This window comes from Rhipicephalus microplus, chromosome 2 (assembly GCF_043290135.1).
Source record: "Rhipicephalus microplus isolate Deutch F79 chromosome 2, USDA_Rmic, whole genome shotgun sequence".
Classification (NCBI taxonomy): Eukaryota; Metazoa; Arthropoda; class Arachnida; order Ixodida; family Ixodidae; genus Rhipicephalus; species Rhipicephalus microplus.
This window is the reverse complement of record NC_134701.1, coordinates 98,345,785-98,367,374: the sequence shown is the minus strand read 5'-3', so window position 1 is coordinate 98,367,374 and position 21,590 is coordinate 98,345,785. Positions and strand designations below refer to the sequence as shown.

Genomic DNA, 21,590 nt, shown 5'->3' with positions numbered 1-21,590 from the left:
CGCCACCGACGACATTATTTGCGTCTTGCGCCAAACAACGAGGCGAACATAACAGCCCAACGAAAGAGATGGATGGACGGATGGATGGATGGATGGATGGACGAAAAACTTTATTGGGGTCCAGTAGGATTCCACCGCCGCTTTGTAGGGGTAGGATCGCGGGCCGCTCTCACGTGAGGACGGCGAGGCCTAGCCTGACCGCCACAATGTGGGCCTTCTGGACAGCCTTGAGTTGTATGAGAACCAGACTCGTGAGCATTAAATGAAAGAATTTTTTTTTATTTGGGCATAACACATACAGGGTTTGCCCGCAAGGTAAGGCAAAAGGAGGACTTAAACCCGCTGACTAGGCCGTACCTCGCTGGGGCAGCAGAGACAGCGGATTCGAAAGTTGCAATTTCACTAGAATACAATAAGTCAACATGAACATAATCCCTAGTACAATAAGAACATGATCGCTAATTACAGTAAGAAAGTAATGATAGTAATGATATAGTAACAACAAGAACATAATCACTAAGCAACAAGAACATAACAATGCAGTGACCAGTAATGCTTACTTACAGTAACACTTAGTACCAATGCTAATGCAGTAACCAAAGATATTAACATTTACACAACACAATTATTTCGAAGCAAGAAACATGTTCATTATTGACTGTGTAAATTCATGAATTGTTTCACAACTTCTGGCTATTTTAACAACATTACGATACATATTACATAAAGACATAGTTTTATACTCAATGGTTTGCATACCATAGTTTGTCCTGGCCTTCTTCATTACTAGTGATGTGCGGCGTAAACTGTCCCCAGTGTCTCCACTGAGGTACCGGTTCGAAAATGTCTTAAAGTGGCTGGAAACTTCTTTAAACAGCCGAATGCAAATCATTGATCTGTAAGAGTTTCTAATGTCAAGGATATTGTAGCGCATCATGAATTTAGAAGACCCTATGTATTAATTTGAAGAGTTAAGCAAACGAACAGCTCGACGCTGTAGTACTGCTAGTTTTTCTATATCGATTTTGTTTCCGTTCCCCCATACTAATAAGCCATAGCTAAGATGCGAATGTACAAATGAAAAGTACAGTTGTCTGACGAACTTGACAGGCAGATAGCATCGGATTCCTCGTAGTAGACCAACAAAGCGTGCTACCTTGGTGCGGACCTTATTTATGTGCTCTGACCAGCCTAAATTTATATGAAATATAACACCTAGAAAAGAATGGCTTGTCACATGCTCTAGTTGCGATCCACAGTATAAAAGTTTTACATCGTAGCTTATTTCTTTATTCTTAGAACAAAAAACCGTAAACTTTCTTTTCTTCGCATTTAGGTTAAGCTGATTTACATACAGCCCTTGGTGAAGTTCTTTTAACCAAGAATTTGCTGTAATTTCTAGTTCCTAAAGGTCAGCACCAGAAAAAAACACATTAGTGTCATCTGCGTACATGATCAATCCATCTGTGAGTGGAATGTTTACTATATCAATTATATACGCGATAAACAATAATGACCCTAAAATTGAACCTAGGGGTACCCCACATTTAATCGAGCTTTTGTCAGAACTGTAATCTTGCAGGGAAGTATACTGCAATCGAGAATCAAGGTAACTATTCATAAGTTCTAAGGCTGCGCCGCGAATGCCATATACGTGGAGCTTGTTAAGCAATTTTTCATGTTTTAAAGAATCGAAGGCCTTTCGAAAGTCTAAAAATATGCCAACGGTGAGTGATTTTTCTTCAATATTACTTATAATTGTATCTCTGATTCTTAGTTATGCCATTTTGGCTGGCTTATTCTTTTGAAAGCCATATTTTTTATGCGAAATAATATCTTTATCCAGTAGAAAGCTATTAAGGCGCTTATATATATGATACGCTCAGCAATTTTTGAAAATAATGAGAGTACCGAAATCAGTCTGTAGTTGTTTAAGTAATTGTGATTCCCACCCTTAAAGCTTACTGCAAGACGAGCTAGCTTCATTTTTTCAGGAAAATACCAGTGGGGAGTATGCTGATGCAAATATGTTCCATGGACCGCATATTATGTGAGCAACTGCATCAATAGGTTGAGCTTTGATGCCATCCTCTCCAGCGGCTGACTTGTTACTCAAGGACTTAATATTGTAAAAAATCTCACTTTCAGATGTAGGCGTAAGAAATATTGTCTCGCTGACACGATTACCAATGTAACTTTCTTAATTTTGATTTAGGGAAAAACCAAATATAGAGGTTGGAGCACCAGCATTGATAAAATGATTATTAAAGAGATGAGCTGCATCATTACCGCAGCACTTAACATCATTTACAACAATCTCTGACGGCACATTTTGTGAACAGGAACCTATTAGCTCGCGGTATATGTTCCACATTCTACGACCATCACTCATGGAAGTTTCAAACTTACGCGTATAGTATTCAGATTTTGCTTTCTTCAGATCACTGTTGTGGTTGTTCCGGACTTGTTTGAATTCTTTTATTATTTGGGGGTCTCTTGTCTTTAAGAAGTGACTGAATAATTTGTCTCTTTGTTGAATCTGTTTATATAGTTCATGATTTACCCATTTCTTTCTAGCTCTTTTAGGCCGTACCACAGGAGAGAAAGGAAATGCTACATTGTATATTTCTTTCACTTTGGACACAAATAGATCATACGATGCTGAGAGATGTCCTTCAGCATAAACATCACAGCAATCTGCATTGGAAAGTAACGTTTGAAATAGCTGTATACTTCGACTATTTATAACACGCTTGTAGTTGTGATTTCTATCAATGCGCACAGAGAATGGTAACGCAGCAAATATCGGCAAATGATGACTTATGCCAGAGCTTAGCACTCCAGAACATGTTTCGTTTTTTGTGAAAGAAGTGAAACATAAATTAATCAATGTTTTTGAACTCAGGGTTATCCGCTTAGGAAGTTCTATAAAGTTTTCACAACTATTTGTTAAGATAGGTTCAATAAGTTAGATACTTTCATTATTTTTTGAAAGTAAGTCAACATTGAAGTCACCAACAATAATCGAATAGAATTTCTTCATGTTAGCAAGTTCAAGCACTGAGCACATATAATGAAGTAATCCTGTTAGCGCACCTTGCGGTGGGTGGTAGACAGCAACAATCAGAATGTTTCTAGAAACTACAGCAACACATTCAAAATCATCGGTCACACACGTAAATTCAGGAAAGATTTCGCAACCATGGCATTCGCGAGCATACCGAGAAACGCCACCGCCTCGTTTTCCGGAACGATAAACTGAAATGTGCTTATAACCCGATGAATGTATGACGTCATGCCCAGCCGCGTACCACGTCTCTGAAAAAGCTAGGAAGTCAAAGCAACAATTTAGTTGCGATAGGTATGTCTCCATGTCAACTTGCTTATTTCTTAAACTTTGCGTATTCACATGGAACAGTGTAAGCCCTTTGTCACAAGAACAGCTATTCTTTGCTACCAAGTTGTTAAAAGATGCAGCACTGTGATAGGACTCCAAATTTGTGGAATTTGGCGGCGTTTTATGATTTTAAACAATTTTTTCTAAGTCACTTTCCGTGGCCAGCCTTATTGCGCGAGCATTCGGCTGCTTGCGCACAAAGATAGTTCCCTGTGAACCCCAAACGGATTGATAGTTCAATTCTCTTGCCCGTATTTTCGCAAGCCTTAGTAACCGCTTGTTTGTAGGAGTCAGGTTATCGAAGAATTTAATGCCCTGTGTTTTGCTCCCGAGATTTTTCTTCTTTTCGAACCACGCAGTTTTTAATGTTCTTGTGGCAAAGCGCACAAGAACGACAGTTTCCTACCCTCTTTTGCACGCAGACGGTGCATTCCGTCAATATCTTTTTCAGATAGTGACGGCGGGTCAAGCTGCGCGGCAATCTTATTTATTTCTGTTAGCAGGTTCTCTCCTTCTCATTGAGCCACACCATGAATTTCCATGTTCTGTCTGCGGCTGTACTGTTCTAGAGTGTCCATTTGTTCTTTTCAATTTGAAAGCGCTGTCACCTCTTGCGACTGTTGAACAGCCTCTATTCGGCGGCGTAATTCACCGATACCTTGTTCCAGCCGATTTACAGCATCTTTAAGGTGATCGTAGGTATCAGACAAATGCTGCACTGACCTTTCGATGCTAGGCTGTGCCCCGCCGCGGTGGTCTAGTGGATAAGGTACTCGGCTGCTAACCCGCAGGTCGCGGGTTCGAATCCCGGCTGTGGCGGCTGCATTTCCGATGGAGGCGGAAATGTTGTAGGCCCGTGTGCTCAGATTTTGGCGCACGTTAAAGAACCCCAGGTGGTCGAAATTTCCGTAGCCCTCCACTACGGCGTCTCTCATAATCAAATGGTGGTTTTGGGACGTTAAACCCCACTTATCAATCAATCAACCTTTCGATGCTGTGCACAGTTTCTTGCAAGCACATCAGTTTATCTAACTTTGCTTCTAGCGCTTGCATTTGCGACAGCTTTTTGTTTATTTCAGCAAGCTCAGTTTGAAGGTTCACAGATGGGCCTGCTGTGTCAGTGTTCCCTTGAGCAATTTCACACGCAGGACATCTAAGTGACTTTTTAGTCGCATCTTTCATCGTCCTAAATGACCTAGCTGTGATGCCACTACATTTCCCAATGTGGAAGTCACTGCTGCAATCGACACATCGCATGATGACACCAACATCACTAAACGCTGTTTTACAAAAGGAACAAGCCTTTGCAGTAATTTTTGCTCGAGGGAAATGATACACATGTGAAGACAATTTAAACAGTTTTCAGGACAGCAGCAGCAGCGGAAGTGGTGAGTGATAAATAAGAATGCAAAATAATATTGCAGACACTTTCCACTAACCTGCCAGAATATCAGGCGTGCGTTTAGACGGGATCCACCTACGCCAACCGCTACCGCTGCTGCCCGAGTGAGTCCGTTGGCCAGATGTCGATCCTTTTGTAGGCTCCGTCAGTGGTAAGGTCATGTGTCTCGGTAAGGGTCACGTGCCTCGGCGATTCGTAGTGGCAGCAGTTCGTTACGATGCAATTTGATCTGGTAGCGCAAAAACGTCCAGCGATAATCGTCTGCAAGAATATCAGGCGTGCGTTTAGACGGGATCCACCTACGCCAACCGCTACCGCTGCTGCCCTGTTAGAAAATTCAGAAAATTCTTCATTTTTTTCGTGTAAAGAGGGGCACCTCCAGAGAATGTGGTTAATATCACTGCGATTGTGGCAGTCCGGACAAAGTCCTGAAATATCGGAGTAATGGCTATAGGTTACGAGGCTAGGGTATGTTACCGTCTGAAGCATGCGAAGAGAGATTGCCTGTGGCCTAGACAACTTTTTGTGTGGCAATGTAAATATCCTACGGCCTAATTGATAGTGCTTCGTGATGTCTTTAAAGTTAGTCAAAATGTCCTTAAAATGAAGGTTGGGGGCTGATTACTCTGTCTGAGAAGCACAAATCCCGGTGCGGTAAGTGAAGCCTCGTGCCTTAGTGTGGGCTAGCTTGTTGACATTAGGAAGGCCCCCATGCTTCAAGCCAAGCTGATCAAAGAACAAAATAATAATATGGTGGGTGAGTTCCTTCTGAGCGAGAGTTCTAAAAACTTTCTCGCACACGGAACTAGAAGCGAAGGCTCTAGGAGCAGATTTATATTCCTTATAAATCTGCGTAAATTCCTACGTTTATCTCTGTTTCACAAAATATTCCATAGTTTAACGGGTATTCACAAAGAAAACTACATATCGGAGCCTACGTATATATCTGCTCGTACTGATCACCCCCTTAAAGTGCGCGAGTTCTCTACCAGAATTAACCTTTTTAAGTATTCATTTTTTCCGCGATCAATTAAGCAATGGAACAAACTACCTCATGAAATTGTAGCCGCGTCCAGGGAAACTTTCGCCACTGCGCTGGAACATCATATCTTATCGTAGCCTGAGCACATATTAAGGTTGCTTATACTTTCGTCTCATCTCTCTAGCGATCTACGCTTCAGCTCTTTTTTTTCGCCTGCTTTTTATCTGTGTGTGTATATATATGTATGTATATATGTGTGTGTGCGTATGCATTTTATATATATGTATATATATATTTTTCTTGCTGCTGTACCTTCACACACGTCAATGTTTATTACGTGTCACCATTGGATGCTTTATTATGTATCTGTATTTCTTTTATGTTCAACTCAGTGTTAATGGACTATCGCCTTTCTGCATTTTGGAATCGTTATCTCCCCCCTACACTAATGCCCCTCGCGGGCGCTGTAGGTACTGTAAATAAACAAATAAATATCAGTCCTTTGTGGATCAAGGAGAGCTAGTGCAATGGCCATCTGTTCTGCATTGTAAGAACTGGTTTGAACCGACGCCGAGCATAAAATCTGACTTTTAGTATCTACGGATATTGCTGCAAAGTGAGCGGAAACGCCGTACTGGGCGGCATCAACAAAGCATGAAACAGACGAGTGGTTGTGAGCTTGAGCTAAAAGAGAGGAGGCTCGAGTGACACGCCTGCCCACGTTGTACTGTGGATGCATGTTTCCTGGAAGGGGACACACTTTGATGCGAGAGGGTACATAATCATCAAGTGGCGTATTTTGCACATCGAGCGTCAGAGAATTGACTCCAGTGTCAACCAGAATCTTTCTCCCCGCTGCTGTGATCGAAAGCCTGGCAACCAGTGCCGTTTTTTGAGTCTCGATAACTTCTTCAAGCGTGTTGTGTTTCATAAGGTTCTCAGTGCTTGTGCGCATAGGAATGCCATAGGAATGCTTTTCGTTATGGGGATGTTCAATTTATTTATCTCATGAAGTTGCCACCTGTGCATAGATGTGACATAGCTTATGTGGCTCATCAAGAATGCATGGAACATTCTGAGCATGTTGTCCTCTCGAAGACCACCCCGACTGTTGGAAATGCGTGAGATTAGTTAGATGACCCCTGCCGCTCTGGAAGTTAGACGGTCGATCATGTGGCTGTTCTGTTCGTTAGCCTCAATAATCATGCCCAGAAAGCGTATAAAGTCCACCCTTGGAATATGCTGCCCCAATGCCGTGTGCAGCCTAATGTCAATGTCGGCCGGTGGTTGCCAGTTTTTAGACTTCGGTCCCCGTCTCGTGGGTCGATATAAGAGAAGTTCGGACTTTGACGGTGAAACCTTGAGGCCCATTTCCTTTATGTCGACTTCAACACAGTCGACGGCCTCTTGAAGAGAGCTCTCCACAGAGCCCTGTGAGCCATAGATACTCCATATGCTGATGTCCGCGTAGATGGCGAATTTGATGCCTTCTTGGTTTGAGAGCTTGGCAGGAAGGCCGCACACTGCAATGTTAAACAGCAGTGGGGAGACGACTGAGCGGCTGAGCCCTATGAGGTACCGAAGGAACCGAGATCATAGGGCTAGACTTGAGATCTCCTAGCTGTATAGTGGCTTTTTTATTGTAGAAGAACGAGCTGGTGAACTTGTGAAAGTTGCTCCTAAGTTGAGAGAAGAGTCGGAGGCAAGTATGTGGGAGTGCGAGACTTTGTAGAAAGCATTTTCAAGTCGAGTCTGAGAATGGCTCTAACGTCTTTCGTATCCTGATCTATGATGTGGTGCTCCAGCATTTTCATGACATCTTGAGTAGATGGTGTCATCTCAAACCTATCATGTTGTACGGGAACAGGTTAGTCTTCTCTATGTGCTTCGATATCGGAGCGTTGAATCGTTGATGACATACTCGGCGACCTTGCCTATACAAAACGTCAGTGAAATGGGTCGCAAGTTGCTAAGACTTGGTCTCCGGCCAGGTTTAGGTATGAGAATAACCATCGCTATTTTCCTATGCTCAGGCAAAATCCGCATCACCCAAATACGCTTGATTTATTTGGTGAGGATAGTGACACAGTTATTGTCTAAGTTGCGTAGTGCCTTGTTTGTAATTTGTAATGCTATCCAGGCCCGGGGCTGGATTGCCATTAGGATTCTTTAAGGTGGTCTAGACCTTTGCTTCCTGGTCTCACAGATTCCATTAATTAGAGAGGTGATCGCCGGGCTAATTCCAAGGGCCGAAGTATCGGCCCCTCAAACTGCACCACAAAAGCGCGGACAATTCAGGAGCGGTCCTATTTGGCATGCCAACGGACGCTGACTGTGGCCCAAAGAACAAGTCAGAGCCGAGAGTTGATAAACAAAACAAAATTCTATACTCAAATAGGCAGATCAAATTATCCACAATTATGCACACTCGAAAATACTTGAATACGATATGTCACCAATTAAACAACGTACTATACAGTACAATCAGCTACACTCGAAACAGCGGACACGAGCAACAATACGCACTACAATGCAAACACATGCATCAAGTAACCAAGACACTTAAGGACTAAAGAGTCCGAAAACTTATTCAGTCCAAAGCGTTCGGAACAAAGCGTGAATGTTTCTTTCCTAGGAAAGTCTCACTCAACGTCCAGAAGTGTTGTCGATCCGCTGCCCCCGAAGTTTCTTTTCCAGAAAACTTCGAGTCTTTAAATGGCCGCTCTCCAAGCACGAGACTTCCCTCGCCGGTAACACGTCAGCTTCACACGCGCAGCTGCTGCAACGCGTCTTCGCTCGCTGGCAGTAAGCACACACTTCTGCTTGTAGCACAAGTCTTCACCCCTCAGGTGGAAACTTTCTTCATCACCCGCTTTGTCACTGAGGACAGAAGCTTCCGCCGACACGGCAGAATGACCCTACGCACACTTACGCAAAGTTTTCTTCATCTGCTGCCTATGCACACGGGCGAAAACTGTCTTCATCTCCTGCTTTGTCACTAAGGACAAAACCTTCGCCGACATGGCGAAAACACCCTACGCACACTGGCGCAACTTTCTTCTTCTCCCGATTTTATTTATTTATTTATTTATTTATTTATTTATTTATTCAATTGTTCCTATAGCTACAGCGCCCAACTGGGCATTATTGTAGGGGGAAACAAACAGGAAAAGATACAGGTATTATATACAACATAAAAAGCAACAAACATTATGTAAGAATAAAGATAACATCAGCACTGTAAACATAAATAACATTATAAAAAGACTAAACATCATGTTACTAAGAGGTTGATACAGGCTGTACAACAGGAAAAAGCAACAAAACATAATATTAAAGTAAACTTTTAAACATAAATTACCTTTATAGATACATGACCTCATAAGAAAGACAGATAGAAAACTCAACTTGACAGATGCTGTAAATAGTGAGCTCAAGCTCGAAATATCCCACATATGTCATGCAAAACCTAGTTAAACATTCTGCGAGGGCTTCATCAAAGGAAGTAAGCAACGACAGTACAACTTCATTCGGGAGACAATTCCAGTCATGGGCTGTCCTCGGAAAAAAATAATGTTTATATAGGGTGATCGGACACCTGTATTCCCCAACTTTCAGGGAATGGTCTACACGGGCAGATCTATAGGTAGGATCAAGTATGTAGGTTTTGTTCCTTAAGCCTGTTGGACCTATAAAATTTTTTTGGAACAGTTTCAGGCGCATGTATTTCCGCCTGTCCTGCAAAGACGGCCCTCCAAAATTGTCCCGTAGGTCAGAAAAGCTTTTTTTGACATCATAATTTGATGACAGAAATCGTGCTGCACGCTTTTGGATGCGCTCTAATTTGTCAATACATGTCTTTGTACCGTGGTCCCAAGCGGAACATTCATATTCTATTGTAGTGCGAACATTTGAAAAGTAAAGAATTTCTTTTAACTTGGGAGGAGCTTGCTTGAAGTTTCGCCTTAGGAAGTTGAGGACCCGACTAGCCTTCGCTGCTACGTAATACATATTGTCATTCCAGGAAAAGTCATTTTTGTATAAAACCCCTAAATATTTGTAGCTGGTACAATCGTGTGGCTTTCTCCATCAAGAGAGTATTTCGTATTTAAAGTATGACGTTTTGTAGAAAACTGGACAATGTTACATTCAGAAAAGTTTAGCGTCATATTCCAAGTATTGCACCATAGTAGTATATAGTCGAGGGAACTTTGTAGTTGTACGCTGTCATTCAAAGTATTAATTTCACGGTAAAGACAACAGTCATCGGCATACAATCTGAGACGGCTTGATACTCCTTCGCCTATATCATTAAATATGAAAAAAAAGAAGAGGCCTGAGTACAGATTCCTGAGGAACACCTGACAAGACTGTTTTATGTGATGAGGTTGTTCCGTTAGGAACAACACATTGTTTTCGGTCAGTAAGGTAAGCCTCAATCCGCTGGAAAAGAGCCGTAGGAATATTAAATTCAGACAGTTTTACAAGCATTACATTATGTGCTACCGAGTCAAAGGCTTTTTAGAAGTCTAAGAAAATACAGTCCACCTATTTGCCATTATTAATCGACAGAACTATATCATGAGAAAACTCAATCAATTGAGTGTCGCATGAGAGACCTCCTAAAACTATGCTGTGCTTGGGTGAAAAAAATGTGTTCTTGGAGGTGAGCCATTAAGTTAGAGTAAATGATATGCTCTAGTACCTTGCATGAAACACTAGTTAGTGAAATAGGTATGTATTTTCGACTCTGTGTGTTATTGCCGCTTTTGAATATAGGAATTACATTTGCAGTTTTACAGTCACGCGATAAAGCACTGGAATCAAATGACTTTTGATAGAGAATCATTAGAAAAGGAGCAAACGATGCAGCACAATTTTTAATACATAATTCGAAATGTGATCGGGTCCGGGGGCTGTCTTCACATTCACTTTTCGTAGTAGCGTTATTATTCCCTGCTCACAAAAGGATATATCACTCATTTGTGGTAAGATCAAAATAGTTTTTAGGCCACTGGCCTGGGAGATCGACTGTACGAATACAGATTCGAAGTAGTTACTGAACTTTTCAGCCTTTCCTTTAAGGTCACCGGCATAATTATTGCGATCTATAATATCTGGAATAGAATTTTTCGCCGTTCGCTTGGTTCTGACGTACTTCCAGACTTCTTTTGCGTTAGCTTTTAATTTTTCGCCCATTGCATCTAGATACGCGCTTTCGGCCTCACGCATTTCTTTTGCTATATTTTTACCGAGTTCCTTCATCTTGCTGAAAAGGTTTGGATTCGGCGATTTGCAGTGCCTGCGATACAGGCGATGTCGTTTACTTATCATTGCGCGAATATTTCTACTAATCCATGGTTTATCTGCCTGACGCTTAGATGTGATTACTCGAGATGGAACGAATGACACTATGAGCGATAAAAGTTTGGTTTTCAATAGGTTTCATGCAGATTCTATGTCAAGAGCAGAAATGTGCTGTTTGAAAAAAGACACGAATCGTCAAGATCCTGTGATAGTGAGGCATAATCGGCTCTATCATATTGGAACACATGTCTCGAAGGAGGAGTTTGGCAACACTTGAGAACACAAGATCAGTGTGCAAGAACAATTCCATGGTCGCTTATACTGGGTAATAAATTAACAGAACTAATGTGTGTGCGTTCAGAACAAAACAAGGCTAGCACATTTGCTCTATTTGGGGCTATTCTCGTGGGAGTTTGTACAAACTGGAACCGGCTATGTGCATTATTAATTTCACGAAATGGAGAGTAAATAGATAACGAAGTGGTTATTTTCGGCTGGTGACAGAGCCGGTTATTATTTCGTAAGTTAAAATCTCCTCCAGGAACGGTATACGTTGCATCTAAGGACAGTAGTATGTTATTTAGGTCGAATATACATTTAGAAGTATTAGAAGCAGGTGGTCTGTGAAATGACCCAAATGCTATCGAAGTGCCATTAGCTAGGGTGAGTTTGCACCAGGCTGTCTCAGATGATGCACTTTTAACTCCGATATGACTAAAATTTAGACTACTGTGAAGCATGACGAAAACACCACCACCACGTGAGTTACGATCCTTGCGGTACACTGTGTAATTTGATGGGAATATCTCGTTATTAGTTATAGTGCTGTCCAACCAAGATTCAGTATCAATCACTACTTCAGAGGTAACCAGATCTAACAGCGAATCAAACTTCTCTTTTGTGTTTTTAATACTGCGACAGTTTATAACAATAACTTTCAAGTCGTTTACTTGGCGCAGTCGCTTTTCGATTAATTTTTTGATGGCTATTGGCCCACCCGGATTACAGAATCACTCTTCCTGTAATAGAAAAACACTTCATGTCCCATAATTAGCTTATTGAAATTTAATTTAAAAGAACCACCGTGGTCACGGCATATTTTTTTCGAGCAATCCTGACATTTTTGAATAATCTTGGCTAATGGAAAAATTTGTTTCCCTCAGCTTTGAAGCAGCCGCAAGCATTCGTATCTTTGAATGACAAGAAAATGACAATCAGCGGCCGTGTTAATTATACTTTGTACTTCCCCAATTGGTACGCTCTTTCAATGGATGTTGGGCTGACTGAGATATCTAGTTTATCAGAAAAAATAAGGAAATAATTTTTCTTCGGATTCTGCCCAAGATTCGTTTACAGTGTCCATAAGGCCATAAATTATCAAGTTGTTACGGCGCTATCAATAATCTGAAGCATCTTGGCCATCGTGCTACGCCGCCAGTGATGAAACGGTTGTTTCAACACGTGTGGATATATTTTCGATTGCCGCTTTTAAGGGCGGTACAGACGAGGCGCAAGTTTCTTCGCGTTCCACCTTGACAGCCAGTTCCGTTACTTTTGATTCAATCGCCTGCTGGTCGGACCGAAGTGATCGAATTTCGTTAAGAATGTCTGTCTGCGTTTGAATCAATGACGGTATCTGCATAATAGCCTCAAACATTTTCTGTTCCTGCTCAGCTGAGAGAGGTCCAAGGTTTTTCTCGATATCACCACAGCATATTAAACACGTTTTGATAATGGCCGCAATGCATTCACAGTAACAACCGATACAACTTATTAGGTCAACAGCAATCGTACGCACAAGGCGAGTGGGATCTAACGCGAGTTTTTTTAACGTTTTACCCCTTACAGTACGATATGAACAACCAACCTGTAGAAATACAGCGTCTAAGCTTCTGGCATCCATGTCGGCGCCAGATCCTGAAGTGGCCGGTAGCAGGAGCAGCTTAAGTAGTTTTCTGTCTTCCGATGGGCGTGGTTGGCAACCAACAAAGAAGTTTACAGCTGGCAGCGCAGATAAATCTAGTGGCGCTTGACGAAAACAGGCATCTCCCTTCTCCGCGGCTCGCCTAAATACTTTTTGCGCTAGATTCCAGAAAATTCTAATTGTTTCGTCGGCGCGGTGCAGAGCCAAGGCTGAGGAAAGAGCGAGACGTTTCGAGGGCCTTCGGCGACTCGTGACGCAACTCTACGTTACGACGCCCCTGTCCTTCCAGATCTTTCCAGGGCTTGCTTGGCGGCTGATGTGAGGAGGTTTGTCGGTGAAACTACGCTTCCGACGGAGAGAGGTGGCGCGCCCGGGGACTGTAAGGATTCTTGTTTTCTTCTTTAGCTTTGACCTTGAGGCGTCTCTTTGGCACTTGGTCGCCAGAATTTGACGGCGCACTCTTTTTTGAATGCTCGTTTATTACACCTGGAAGGGCTTGTCCAATTCGAAGGCTGGTGATCACGTGTATTTTGCGTTGCCAGAAAGAGGCCGGGTTGTATTCAAAGGGAGGTAATATTCAAAGGGAGGTTGTATTATTCAAAGGGAGGTGTATTCAAAGGGAGGTTGTATTCAAAGGGAGGTGAGTGGAGTATTTCGTCTACCAAGCGCTTGCGGTTGGTTTTAGATTTGGTCTCGTGCAGCAGGTTTTTGAGGAGGTCCCACTTTCCCCAACTCTCATTTGACCATCCACCGTATTTGCGAATCTTGTCCCAATGCTGTTTTTACAGCGTCTGACAGTGAGCGGATACTTCCTGGTTGAAACTTGCAATGTGTTTTAGCAGTCGTCGATTCAGGCGGTGGGCTTTCTACCTGGCAAGGAGGGCGCTTTTAGCCTCAAGAAGATGGGCAAGCCTGCTATCTATTTTATTGACCGGAAGATCAGTCTCTATCGTTTTGGTGGCCGACTGGACGTCTTCGACCAGCTGAGACAGCCACTTGTCGAAATACTATGGGTCATTATTATCTTCTGCGCTCTCTGCTCTAAACTTACCAAAGAGGTCCTAGTCTGCGAATTCGAAAACTTTATGGGGCTTTGCCTGAACTTGCATTGTCGTACTCAGAATACAAGGTCACTACCGAAGTTTAACCATGGTACCTCCCCCGTGGTTGCGACAAAGGGGAGGTCTGGATTAGTATCTTTAGAGCAAGAATTTTCAGTGCGGATGGGAAACGTAGGTTAAGTGACCAAAGTCAGATTCAGATGTGATACCGCTTGCCAGAGCTCGGCTCCCTTGGCAGTGATGTGAGGGTTGCCCCAAGCATGATTCTAGTGGCTAAGTTACTCGGCTACTGACCCGCAGGTCGCGGAATCAAATCCCGGTGGCGGCGGCTGCATTTCCGATGGAGGCGGTAATGTAGGCCCGTGTGCTCAGATTTGGGTGCACGTTGAAGAACCCCAGGTGGTCGAAATTTCTGGAGCCCTCCACTACGGCGTCTCTCATAATCATAAGGTGGTTTTGAGACGTTAAACCCCACATATTATTATCATCAGCCCCAAGCATGATGGAGTGCGTTGAAATGTCCCGCTATCACTATGAGTGCATCCACTTTCCTAGCGATCGTAATGGATTTTGATAACACTGAGGTGAAGTGATGGTGCGTGCCTCTTGGATAGCTATATATGGGCAGCATGAAAATGCTATATTTAAGGTTGCTGCCTGCTATAATTTCTTAAAGAATATGCTCAATCTTGCTATCTGCCATGTGCAAATTGTGGCAAATGTAAGTGTACTTCTTGGACACAAACGTGCAGATACCGCGGCCATCTAGAGGTTTCGTGACGTGATGAGTGTAGCCTGACAGGCTCACTGTTTCCGTAAGCGTCTCCTGTAGCATAGTAACATGTGGTTGAGTTGGCTGGGATTTAAAATACGGCTGTAGGGCTGCTTTCTTTGACTGGGAGCCCCAGAAGCTCAACTGCCAAATTACGAAATTGTTAAGGTGTTTCGCCATTGTTGGGCCCTTCAAAAGCTCTCTCCTGCGGTACGCTACGGGTTGCCACCTTCTGCATGATCCTGACCTTAGGTATTACTTGGGCCGGAGAAGCCTCGGCTGATTTTAAAAGTTTAACTTGGTCAGCCTCGATCTTTGTGACTCTACTGTCCGATATCGCGATCGACTCAACTGCTGCCCTGAAAGCATTTTTGATCTCATTCAAGGTATCCTTGACCTGTGTTTTGGAATCTGTGTCTTCGTTCTTGGCTGGTTGTTCTAGCGATCTCCTTTTTATTGGTTTTGCCCTGTCTGGACGTCCATGGGAACCTCATCGTGACTCGCATCTGATGCGGCCTTTGTACAGGTAACTGTGTTTGAAGGACACTAAAACTAAAGCTGCTGTGATTTCCTTCGGACGGTTATTTCAGCCCTGAGTTGCTCGATAAAGGCCCTTGGATTAGCATTGTCTCTTTGCGTCTGTGGATATATATCTGAGTGTTGCTCTGGATTGGTACCATCCTTTACCTGTGGTTGGGAGCCCTTGATCTTGAATGCCAAGGTATGGTGAAGATTTCCTTGCTGCACACCGTTATGAACGGTAGGCACCGTGAGTTGAAAAGGTTTTTTCTCTGGATCTCAAACGGCCCCTTGCTCTGCCTCTGGGACGGGATCGCCCTCGCTATGGGTGTAGCTGTTGGCTGACGTCAGGTGGGCACCAGGCGGGCTCCAGTCGTAGCGCGGCCGCCTGCAGCGGCTGGCAGTGATGGGAAGTCCCCTCCACCATCTATGAAGTCCATGTTGTCGGCGTCTTGTTACGCAAATTTCAACGTATATTGCATTAGTCGCTCTCGTCTTCGTCGACAGACTATGTAGGGCACTTGAAAACGATGCTTACACGTCTTGTCTTCCCTGAGATGTGGACCCCCGCAGAACTTGCATTCTGGGGTGCAGACGTGATCATTCGAAGTAAATGACATACCACAGCCTCTACACACCGCCTCTTCTGGATGGCAGGTGGTGAGAATTTCCGGAACCCTCCACTACGGCGCTTCTCATAATCATATGGTGGTTTTGGGACGTTAAACCCAGCAAATCAATCAAAATCTTCTGCATGGCAGCGCCGCCGCCCTGGTCTATTAGCTAAGGTACTCGGCTGCTGAGCCGCAGGTCGCGGGATTGAATCCCGGTTGCAGCGGCTGCATTTCCGATGGAGGCGGAAGTGCTGTAGGTCCGTGTGCTCATATTTGAAAGCACGTCTAAACCCCAGGTGGCCAAGATTTCCGAAGCCCTCCACTACGGCATCTCTCATAATACTCTGGTGGTTTTGGGACGTTAAATCTCACATATCAATCTATCTTCTGGATGGGGAAAAACATCGGCTCGATGACCTAGCTTTCCACAGGCATACCATACATCCGTCTGTTGACGATACGGGGTGCAGTGAACCAAACTATTTTCTCATATAACCTAATTTGGGACTTTTAGTCCGTCAGAGAAGATGATCACCGTGGTGCGATTAGCGATTATTTTCACTTGGAGTGCAGTCGGGTTCATTGGGTGTACGATAAGAGAAGAAATTTATTCTTGACCGATGTCCGCGTCAATACCTCTGATGATACCTTTGCTTGTGTCATCGGGGGCAGCTCGGTAGACACTAACATCCAGTAAAAGCAGTAATAGCGGTGATCTTGGAATACGCTCTAGTGTTCCTCTCCACTGTTGTGCTTATAACTGCGATGTTCTGCATCATGTTCGGGCATACCACGTCTTCCGCGACTTCTTCACTGAGCGCTGCAGTCACTGCGAGTGACTTCGCAAACATAATTTGACTCACAGTTCTCATGTCCAGACCATTTTAGGTCTCGCTATGACTCGATGGTAATCTGTTGGAAGGTGAGGAAGTCTAGAAGCAGCGATAAGACACTTATTCACTGCAGCTCGGGAGTGCTGAGACGACCACGCGTCGCCTTGCATAAAGACGCTTGCTTGCGTCTTGGTTCTGGGGGTATGCGTCCTACGAAGTTTACGTTTAGTGGAAGCCGCAGACCATCCAGAATCTTGAAGATCATCGGGAGTGATATTCACCCCATCGAAAGAGACCTGCACAGACATGCCGTGCGTAGAGCGCTGAAAAACCCTTCCGAGAAGGGCCGGCGGCCGCTCCACCGTAGGTTCAGCCTAGCGCGCTTAGCTGAGCAAATGGGCAACTTAGTCCAACCAGAAGAGTCTCGCAAAAAAGTAAAAAAAGCTTACCCACCCTGAAACACTTGGTATCCGTGTAATCCGTGTGGTTTTGTGCATCGAATGGCTCCAAAAGACGCTCACAAATGCACAAAAATTTGTCCAAAAACATTTTCAAACACGGAACTGATGTTTTCATATCCACACGGGGCGGCGTCCACCTGGTGGTCCCCAACAAAAAAAATCGCAGCATATCCACGGAGTGAATGATGATGAGTGGGGAAAAGTGCTGGAGGGTTTCATCGCTAAACCATGGATCATGCGCGAATATCGCCTACTACATCATGAAAGACATGTCAAACATGGAATATATTTATACAAGAAATTTTATTATTCGTAAGTGGTAGCTATACGTCGCTTCTGTTTCCCCTTCATTATAACGGCTTTATGGTCGGTGAAGTGGTGTATCGGTGATGGGGTGTTGTGGGATGTTTGCAAAGACGAAGTAGTTGGCAGTTAGCAAAGGTGGAACTATAAGCCGGCACGTACATACATACAAGGGTCATACTCTTGATTAGTCATGGAATCTGTTAACTTATACAGAAGTTTCGATTTATGAGTTATTCTCTATGAGGCCCATCCCACCTGTTTGCTTGGATAGCTGAAAAAACGAAGCGTCATTGAGCGAATGTGTCCGTTAAACAGCAAGCTGAAAATTAATATTGTTCTGATTATCATATTGTCCGGCCTGTTTCATGCGGGGCGCACCGAGGTGCGGTCTGGCTTGCTGTGTCGTGTGGGTGAGCGGGTGCCTCACGTTTTTTTTTTATTTTTTATTTACAGGATTTCTGCTGGCTTCAAAGCGAAGCCATAAGCAGGAGTGGGTAACATATAAATATAGCACATTGGACATTTTCACAATATGTTACGCACAGAGAATGCCGCGGACACACACGTTTTAACGCGGTAAAAAATATACAGTGCATGACATGCAATTGCGCATAGCATAATACCTATGTAAGTGCGTACTAACATCACTTATGTACTAACAACGCACTTGAACTGGTATAGCGCATTACGGGGAAGAAAAAACGGCCGAGCAGACCGACACAAGAGGACAGAGCGCTAACTTTCAACTGAGCTTTATTGTCAAATTGCATCAAATAAGTAGACCGGCGCAAGCATACAAAACCACCCTAACGCAACGACAAGATAAAACACAACATCACACCGTCACATATCACACATTCATAGGCGGTTACCCTGATTAAGGAAGGCCACTTCATGTTCAGATAAACCCAAAGAAGGGGCGCTAATACATGTGCTGCCAGCTCTTGCTATACAATGCCCTTCTATAATTTCTCGAGTTAATTGTGACGGATGCTTTTTTTATCACTTCACACTGGTCAAACATGGGGTACATCCACAATCGCGGCAGTGAATTCTAATGTGGCCTTGGATTGCTTTGTGAGCATTATAATGGTGCTCTTTTAGCCTTTCATTAAGGCATCGCCCCGTTTGGCCGAAATACCACATACCACATGAGAATGGAATCGCGTGAACAACCCCCACTACACACGGCACAAACAGAGTTTTGTGCTTAGTTGCGCAACCAGTGGTGTGTGATTTGAGAGGGCTGACAGCTTTGCAAAGCCGCTGTAACAACGCAACGTCACAAAACAGAGTGCAATTATGGCAGGAACATGCAATAAGTTTTTTAGCTCCGATAAGAACGACGCCACTGTCGCCACTTCCACAATCCCAACAGGGAGGCGATTCCACTCACGTACAGTTCGTGGGAAAAAAGAGCCCATGTACGAGTTCGTTCTGCAAGAAAATTCCTGTAACTCTTTCTGCGTGATCCGCCCGCGTGGGTCGTCACACGACTTTTTCTATATACGCACTTGAATCAATGCCAAGCTTATCGTTGTAGAGCAGGTACATATATTTTAGTCTTTAGCGATATCGCCGCAATTCTAAAGCTTCCAAGTTCGCTGTCTGAAGCAAAGCAGTGACTGACGTAAGGCGATTGTATGAGCGAAAAATAAATCGAGCAGATTTTCTTTGTAGGTTTTCTAGTTTATTAATATTTTTCTTTGTGTATGAGTCCCAGACCACGCAGGCACATTCCAAAAGGGGACGAATGTAGGTTTTATAGGCTAATAGTTTGATTTCTTGCATTGACTATCGTAACGATCTTCTAAGATATCCAAGCTTTTTCGTGGCTTTCTTTTCTAGAAAAGTGATATGCTCATTCCACCGCAAGTCTGAAGTAATTATTAAACCTAAGTATTTATAACAATTTACAGCACTAAGACAGCGACCATTTAATAAATACTGGAAAGTAAGTGGTGCCTTCTTTCTTGAAATTGTCATTGAGATGGTTTTTGTAGTATTGATGCTCATCTGCCATTTTTCACACCAAATATGTATTTTGTCCAGGGCACTACCTCATATTGCCTGGTCGGCAGGTAGTTTTACTTCCTGATAAATAATACAATCGTCGGCGAAAAGTTTGATTCTGACAGGTATATTGTTTACGATATCATTTATATAAACTAAAAAAATAGTGGCCCGAGAACCGACCCTTTGGGAATGCCTGATTGCATGGGCGCCGGGCGTGAACACGAGCCACCAACTGATATGCATTGACACCTAGACGATAAGTATGACTCTATCCATGAGAGAAGTGAGTTATTCTTTAGAATGGGTTTTAGTTTTAACAAAAGCTTATAGTGCGAGACGCGATCAAATGCCTTCTGTAAGTCCAAAAAAATTATATCGATTTGACTCTGTTTATCTAAGGCTGAGGCAAACTCGTGTATTGTCTCAAGGAGTTGGGTAACCGTCATTATTTCCTTACGGAAACCCTGTTGGCAGCAATCAATCAATTTATTTTGTTGCAGAAAGCTTGACAAGTGCGTAAAAATAATATGTTATAGCCATTCTGAGCAGGTACACAGTAAAGATACTGGTATGTATGACTTAAATAGTGAAGGATTTTCTGCCTTAGGGAGCGGAACAACCTTCGCGCGCTTCCAATTTCACGGGAGTTCTGCAGTGGACAATGTTTTTTGAATGTAATAGATAAATACTTTGAACACCATTCTGCATACCTTACTAGAAATGCGTCGATTTTTTTATATTGATTTTAAGGAACAGTGATAAGACACCTTCAGCAGTTATCATTAAGTCAGAAATTTTAGGTACGTCCTGAGAAATCACAAAATTTAGTTTTTTCTCATCGTCATTTGTGTAGACTGAACAGAAGAACTTGTTAAACGATGACGCAAGGAGTGATTCATAAGTTACCAATTCTCCATTAATGAGGATTTTATATACCTGTTGCTTCCTAGGTGACAAGTGTCGCCAGAACTTCGCAGGAGCAGAAAGCAGGAAGTTCTTCAAAGATATGTTGAAAAAGTAGTATTTTGCCTTCTTTATGGTTTCAATTAACTGCAAACGCATATTAGAAAATTTTGATACATAAGAAAATGACGGATTATGGCGCAGTTTTTCGCGCATCTTATTTAGTTTGCGTGCAGCTCGCACTACTTCCCTCGCCGTCCAAGGGCGAGCTGATTGCGTTCTGATAATCTTTGAGGGGACATGACTTGAGACGCATTTCACATCAAGATTCTTGAAAAAACCCCACAAATTTTCGACAGAGCAACAGCTTGATTCATACATATCACCGAAATCAGAAAATCATATATCCAACAGGTCAAGAACGGCGACGTCCTCAGCACGAGTGAAATTTGGCACTACGCGTTTTTCCTTCACTTCTTTCCTTACGTGGAGTGGAAGGCTTAAAGATAATAATCGATGATCAGATACACCGTCATGATGCACAAAGCAGGATTTCAAAGAGGGATTCTGAGACTCTCAAGAAAAAGATCTAAAATAGATTGTGCGTTACTTTTAACACGGGTGGGTTGTTTCACTAGCTGTGTTAAGCCATGAAAAAGAACAATGTAGACCAAGAAATCAGCAGCACTATAAAGTGGTTCCGGGAAGTTCTCGTCCCAAATAACTTGAGGAATATTAAAATCGCCAGCTAACGATATATTACAAGTGCTCGTGTTGCAAGAACAAAAAACACCGTTAAAACCATCAAGAAACGCCTTCTAGGCATACGGAGGGTGGTAAAATGCACCCACAATCAGGTTCATTTCCTCAAGGTGTATTTTAATAATGAAACTTTCAATACCATCTCTATCGGAAAGCCTAGTCACATTGAGGTAGTTTTTAAACAGGACGGCAACACCACCACCACGAGATGGTCGCTCTTTCCTATAAATGCCATACCCTGGGGGCACTATTTCGTCGTTCTTAATATCTGAATGTAGCCAGGTTTCTGTTATTGCAATCAGATGAGGTGCATGCGCTATTGTGATACTTT

At 43.2% G+C, this 21,590-nt stretch overlaps 1 protein-coding gene and 1 long non-coding RNA gene across 7 annotated transcripts in view; one reads left to right on the top strand and one right to left on the bottom strand.

Annotated features, from left to right (window-relative positions):
* LOC119170775 (uncharacterized) overlaps positions 1-21,590 on the top strand; it is a 117,014-nt gene that overhangs the window by 22,436 nt on the left and 72,988 nt on the right. The gene's annotated exons all lie outside the window — the stretch shown is intronic.
* On the bottom strand, positions 259-20,533 carry LOC142796334 (uncharacterized). 2 transcript variants are annotated; one of them, XR_012893757.1, is made up of 4 exons: positions 12,956-20,533; positions 4,837-5,060; positions 4,121-4,217; positions 259-402 (listed from the first exon to the last, which is right to left on the bottom strand). It is a non-coding gene; the product is annotated as an uncharacterized LOC142796334 (long non-coding RNA). The 2 variants fall into 2 exon arrangements; XR_012893756.1 differs by having other exon boundaries at positions 259-4,217; positions 12,956-20,525.